This window comes from Aphidius gifuensis, linkage group LG3 (genome assembly GCF_014905175.1).
Source record: "Aphidius gifuensis isolate YNYX2018 linkage group LG3, ASM1490517v1, whole genome shotgun sequence".
Classification (NCBI taxonomy): domain Eukaryota; kingdom Metazoa; phylum Arthropoda; class Insecta; order Hymenoptera; family Braconidae; genus Aphidius; species Aphidius gifuensis.
In genome coordinates, this window is record NC_057790.1 from 10846911 (window position 1) to 10854297 (window position 7387).

Sequence of the window (7387 nt, forward strand, 5' to 3'; positions counted from 1 at the left end):
AATGTATATATTTCATAGGTGGCGAAACGTAGTTTCTATAGAGTTTCTTCCCACGTTTTTTTTCCCATTGTATTGAGATTGTATTGACGGACTATAAACCTACCTATTTTATAGTATTTGCGGACTCTCAGCCGACGTCGAATTTCTCCCCAAAGACACTATATATATTTTTTTTTTTTAAACTATTTGTTCAGAGCTTGGTATTCGAACAGTAGCTTAGGAAAAGATTTAGCTAAGAAATTAATATATTTTTTGAGCGATTGAGAACTCTACGAATCTTAAGCCGAGAACGAGGATGAAAAATTTGGCAACACTGTTGAAAATGTCAGCCTGAAATTTCATATACATGTACTGAGAGCTTACAAGCACCACACGTAGCAAAAAGTTTTATAAGCATTTCTATAAAACGTTTTTATAAAAAATTTCATACAAATTTCTATACAAATTCTTATATAAATTTGGCGCTTTTTTTATCGAATAAATTCTATAAAATTTGTGGTTGATTTTTATAGAATGAATTTATTAATTTTTTATAGGATTTGGTTTATAGGATTATTTTTATAAAAAAAAAATGATTTGTATGAATCATAATCATAATAATACGCTGTTCTATAGAAATATTTTTCTCTACAGGATGAAGCGTAAGACGCAAACAGTAAGTATACTACGGAATTGTACGTGAAATTTTAAATAGTAAATGTTTTTAAATATTGGGTCTACGACGCTTTGTGCCTGAGTTATTAATGTTTTAAGTTGACCAATCAGAATCGAGCGTCAAAAATTATTATCATTATGGCGTCTGAATCCACGTGTGTGTTTACGCGCCATGGATTAAATTGTTTTTGTTTTTTTAATTAATTCAAAATTCGAACGCAAGATGTAGCTAAATCATAAATTTGCTGGATAAATGCGCAGCTGCAAACTCACACACACAGCACTCACACTAATCATAACAAAATAATCATTTTTAATTTAAAATTACACATATATTTTTGATCACATTATGTGATTTGTTTATTGATCACATTTCAATTCAAAAACACTTTTATATTTTTTTGATCACATCATGTGATTATTCTATCAATATGATCAATAAATAAATCACATAATGTGATAAAAAAATATAATAATTTTTAATTTGAAATCACATTTATATTTTTCATCACATTATGTGATTTATTTATTGATCACATTGATAGAATAATCACATCATGTGATCAAAAAAATATAAAAGTGTTTTTAAATTAAACTGTGATCAATAAATAAATTACATAATGTGATCAAAAATATATATGTGAGTTTAAATTAAAAATGATTATTTTGTTATGATTAGTGTGAGTGCTGTGTGTGTGAGTTTGCAACTGCGCATTTATGCAGCGAATTGATGATTCAGCTACATCTTGCGTTCGAATTTTGAATTAATTAAAAAAACAAAAACAATTCAATCCATGGCGCGTAAACACACGCGTGGATTCAGACGCCATAATGATAATAATTTTTGACGCTCGATTCTAATTGGTCAACTTAAAACGTTAATAACTCAGCACCCGTATTCACGGGGCAAAATTGCTCTCATTAGGGCTTTTTTTTTCCGCTGATGGCGCTTGACAAAATTTTTTTTATATAGATTTCACATAGAAAAGCTCCACAAATGCCACCATCGGAAAAAAAACGCCCTAATTGGCCCTAATGAGAACGTTCTCTGAATACGGGTGCAGGCACAAAGCGTCGTGCGTGTAGACGAGGGAGGCTATTCTCGAATGAATACGAGTCGACTCGTTCACACGGACCAAGGTCCGTGAACGGATCTCACATCTCTACTCAAGGCAAGATCCGTTCACGGACCTCGATCCGTGTGAACGAGTCGACTCGTATTCATTCGAGAATAGCCTCCCTGTGTAGACCATATGTATAGTCTAGTAATGTGCAAATACCGGTATTCTATTTTTGATACCAAATACGGTACAAAATACGGTATTGATACGGTAATTTACCATTCAATACCGTATCAATAATCTGTATGTGAAAATACGGTATCAGTGAAATTTTGGCTTGAGGACACACGGAAAGAATCATGTTGGTACGATTGGTGCAACAGTAAGAATGTGGAAAGTTCCTACATCGGTTTTGAATTGAAAATGGCATCTACCAAAAGGATAAATTACCGACTCAACAACTTTTTTATTTATATAATGAGTAAAATTGGATCCATTGGCAGATAACATCCGGTGTATTTGCGTTATGATAGATTCAAAAATGAATGAAATATTCATTCATATAAAATGCTGATAGTTAATTAACAAAATGTTGTTACAAGCATAAGCTTTGAATTTTAAATCAAACAGACTCACGGAATCTTATGAGCAAAGTTTTTTATGATGTTATTAAAATGTCGAGTTTTGTAATCTTTTATTTGAGAAGAATGTTCAATTGAGTATTTTAGAAATTACAGTTTATATCCATCATTAGTGTCAAATATCTGTTACATACGTTAATTGAAATTGACGAGTTACATTTTTTTTAAATTTCAATTGTCAATGAACATACTTTGAGATTGAATATTCAATCAACTTATGTATGTGATTGTTTAAAAACGAAAAACTAGTCTTTCATTTCGTAAAGAAATTGAATAAATGTTCTAAGGGGAAACATAAATTTCATTGTATGATTAATTCCAGAATTTATATGACATACGAAACAATTTATTATAAATTCTATTTTTAAGACGATTTAAAGATAAAGCGTTCTTATGGAAAAATAAAAAAATGATTTTTATCAAAAGTTTGCCGACAGTAGGAATTAGATGCATTACAGAATCCAATTCTATTTTAGTACAGAAGATTATTATAGTGATAAAGAATAAGTATGCTGATGCTGAGAATAGGTCATTAAATTCACTGGATTCCGTTTATTTTATACTGTATGACATGAATCGATTGCATGATGTAAAGTATTGCAAAAAGATCGAAAACCAAGAAAATCTGATTGTTTAGAATGATAGAATGAAAAAACGAGAGCCCTCTGGAGGGTTGTATTCTTCTTACTATTGACATATGAAAGAGTGAGAATATGGATTCATCCGACCAAAATGTCGACTCCTAAAAACCTACCTTGCCGACTGTAGTAAAGTATAACACTCAGAAACAATATATTTGAATATGTTTATTATAGAATAAAATTACTATATAATGATGAAACACTTGTATAAACACAGGTCTCTAACAAACAATTATATAATATTGTTAAGGTAAAATTGTTAATAGTCTGTTTGAAGACGTAACTTAAATTCAAATACACAATAACATGGTGATTGGTAAATTTCCACGATTTTTTTTATCATATCGTGAATAAAAAAATACAACATGCCAGTTGATTAGAAAAAAATATAAATAAAATTAATAACTGGATGTTAGTAAAATATATTCTATTCATTATCTTTTTTTTGACTTCTGCTTTTACTTGGTATTTATTTTACATATTTGACCAAGAAATTAAGGCAATCTATTTTTAAAAATTGAATACCAAGGAAAAGATGTAGCTAAGGAATTAATGGTGCCGGAGAATTATGTTTTAAAGAAATATATTTGCTTGAAATATATATTTTTTGGCAACATTAATTCCTTAGTCACATCTTTTCCTTAGCTACTGCTTTTCCTTGGACATTTTAATTTATTGAATAGATAAAATACACGTATTTTTATTAAAAAAAAATAAAAATGTCCAAGGAAAAGCAGTAGCTAAGGAATTAATGTGACTAAGGAATTATTTCCTTGAAAGAAAATTTTTTGGCAACATTAATTCCTTAGCCACATTATTTCCTTAGCTACTGCTTTTCCTTGGACATTTGTATTTTTAAAAAATAAATTTACATGTATTTTATTTATAAAATAAATGAAAAAGGTCCAAGGAAAAGCAGTAGCTAAGGAATTAATGTGACTAAGGAATTATTTCCTTGAAACATAATTTTTTGGCAACATTAATTCCTTAGCTACATCTTTTTCTTAGATACTGCTTTTCCTTGGACATTTGTATTTTTAAAAAATAAATTTACATGTATTTTATTTATAAAATAAATGAAAAATGTCCAAGGAAAAGCAGTAGCTAAGGAATTAATGTAACTAAGGAATTATTTCCTTGAAACATAATTTTTTGGCAACATTAATTCCTTAGCTACATCTTTTCCTTAGCTACTGCTCTTCCTTGGACATTTGTATTTTTAAAAAATAAATTTACATGTATTTTATTTATAAAATAAATGAAAAATGTCCAAGGAAAAGCAGTAGCTAAGGAATTAATGTGACTAAGGAATTATTTCCTTGAAACATAATTTTTTGGCAACATTAATTCCTTAGCTACATCTTTTTCTTAGATACTGCTTTTCCTTGGACATTTGTATTTTTAAAAAATAAATTTACATGTATTTTATTTATAAAATAAATGAAAAATGTCCAAGGAAAAGCAGTAGCTAAGGAATTAATGTGACTAAGGAATTATTTTCTTGAAACATAATTTTTTGGCAACATTAATTCCTTAGCCACATTATTTCCTTAGCTACTGCTTTTCCTTGGACATTTGATTTTTAAAAAATAAATTTACATGTATTTTATTTATAAAATAAATGAAAAATGTCCAAGGAAAAGCAGTAGCTAAGGAATTAATGTGACTAAGGAATTATTTCCTTGAAACATAATTTTTTGGCAACATTAATTCCTTAGCTACATCTTTTTCTTAGCTACTGCTTTTCCTTGGACATTTGTATTTTTAAAAAATAAATTTACATGTATTTTATTTATAAAATAAATGAAAAATGTCCAAGGAAAAGCAGTAGCTAAGGAATTAATGTGACTAAGGAATTATTTCCTTGAAACATAATTTTTTGGCAACATTAATTCCTTAGCTACATCTTTTCCTTAGCTACTGCTTTTCCTTGGACATTTGTATTTTTAAAAAATAAAGTTACATGTATTTTATTTATAAAATAAATGAAAAATGTCCAAGGAAAAGCAGTAGCTAAGGAATTATTTCCTTGAAACATAATTTTTTGGCAACATTAATTCCTTAGCCACATTATTTCCTTAGCTACTGCTTTTCCTTGGACATTTTAATTTATTAAATATATAAAATACATGTATTTTTAATAAAAATATCATTCTTATTGTTCTACTCGTCATTCACTCTTGAATTCGATTTGATCATATGGTATGCATTTTCAAAAATCAATTACAACAAGTTGGTCTATAATTTGTTTTTGATAAAAATGTTTATCTATAAATAAGTATAATAGAGTTATTATAACTTCAGTTTATTATCTCAAATTTCTAATGCTATAGATAATTTATTAAAGATTCTATAACATTCATCAATTGATACAAATTAATTTCTATTCATAAACACTTTGATAAATTTAAGTTTTTCAAAAAAAAAATGTCGTTCAAACTTTCCGCGCGGTAAAATGGTGGTTTAGTTATATCCACAATCTGATCATTGTTTTTTCAGGGACTTTTCATATCGTGATATTACATCAATCGTACCAACATGATTCTTTCCGTGTGTCCTCAAGCCAAATTTTCGATACCAATACCGTATTTACAACTATAGAGATGTTACTCATGGTATTGAAAAATAAAAAATATATGAACATAACTCGATTTTATTGTATAAATAAAAATAAATACATACGAAGTCATAGATGATAAATAAATTCACCAAATAAATTCAGTAAATGAATTATATAGCAAAATTAAAATATAAAAAAAAAAAAATATTTGTCCTTAAAAAAAGAAGGTTTTTTTGAATAAAAAAAGTTAGTATTATTGGAAGAAGTATTTATATTAATTAATTTTCATTACACTTAAAAAGTTTCTTTGTTATTATATCGGCTTTTAAAATAATAATGTCAATGTGGAATGTGCAATATAATAAAAACAGCTGAGGAATTGACATTTGACAATAAAACAAAATATTAAATATGGCCGCTATTAATGACCAGTGCCACGGTTGATAATCTAGAAATTATATGAAAAAAAAAAAAAAAAAAAAAAAATTTTTTTTTTGCTGGTACCAAAAACAGAAAATACCGTATTTTCACCTATATAGTTGTAAAAATACCGTATCGAAAATTTTACTTGTATTTTACGGTATTTACATGGAAAAATCGGTAAAAGGCATATTGGTATGGTATTTCAATTTGATACCAAATACCGTATTTTACCGTATTTAATACCGGTAAAATACCAAATACCGTATCAGTCGACATCACTAGTATAGTCCCATGAATACGGGTGTGGCAAGCCAATGGAAACTCACTCGCCTCACTCGGCTCAGTCGACTGCCAGAAGGCGATGCGTATGGTCGTTCATAAATGGCGTGGTCGTTGATGCTTGATTATATAAAATTTTACATATTATGAAGATAGTTTGATTTATTGATATTGCGTATGATTGAAAATATTTATTGAAGTAGATAATATATTATTCAAAAAAAAAAAAAAGTGTTTTAGTCGAGTTTAATAATGAGATAGACCCTGACGATTCAGAAGTGACTGTAACTGTTTGTTAATGGATTAAGTGTAATCATGTTTCATTGGCTTGGTTTATATCTTTGTTTAAAAAATGAATATTATTATACAATAAATAAAAAGACTCGTTACAGCAATAAATAAATGAATTAAATCAATTATATACAATGTTACACATATATAATAAAATCTATACAGGACTATTCTATAGAGTTTATATAATATTTCTATAAAAACTATTCTATAGGAAAAAGTTTATAAAACATTCCGTTTCGGATATTTTATAAAAATCATTCAAAATTCTATAGAAAAATATTTTTATAGAACATCGTATTATTATGATTATGATATATGAAAATCATTTTTTTTATAAAAATAATCCTATAAACCAAATCCTATAAAAAATTAATAAATTCATTCTATAAAAATCAACCACAAATTTTATAGAATTTATTCGATAAAAAAAGCGCCAAATTTATATAAGAATTTGTATAAAAATTTGTATAAAATTTTTTATAAAAACGCTAGGATTTTAATGCACAGTACTAGAAAATCATATCTACTCCTGTGCTGTAATTGTCCGCCCCCAGCCATTTAGCCCACTTAGAATGTTAAGAATAACCAATATTATAAGCCGTAAATTTACCGAGCTGTGTTTCCATTTTTATTAATAATTTCGAATTATCTTTTCACTGAATTGAAAAAAAAAAATCTTTTTAATAGTAATGATGAGAAAATTAAATATTCGTTATTCACATTATTGACAAATAAATTAAAAATTAAAAGTTTCAAAACAATAAATTTATAATGATTAAAAAGTATAATTATTAATAATCTATTAAACAAAAAATTTTTTAAAAGTAAAACACT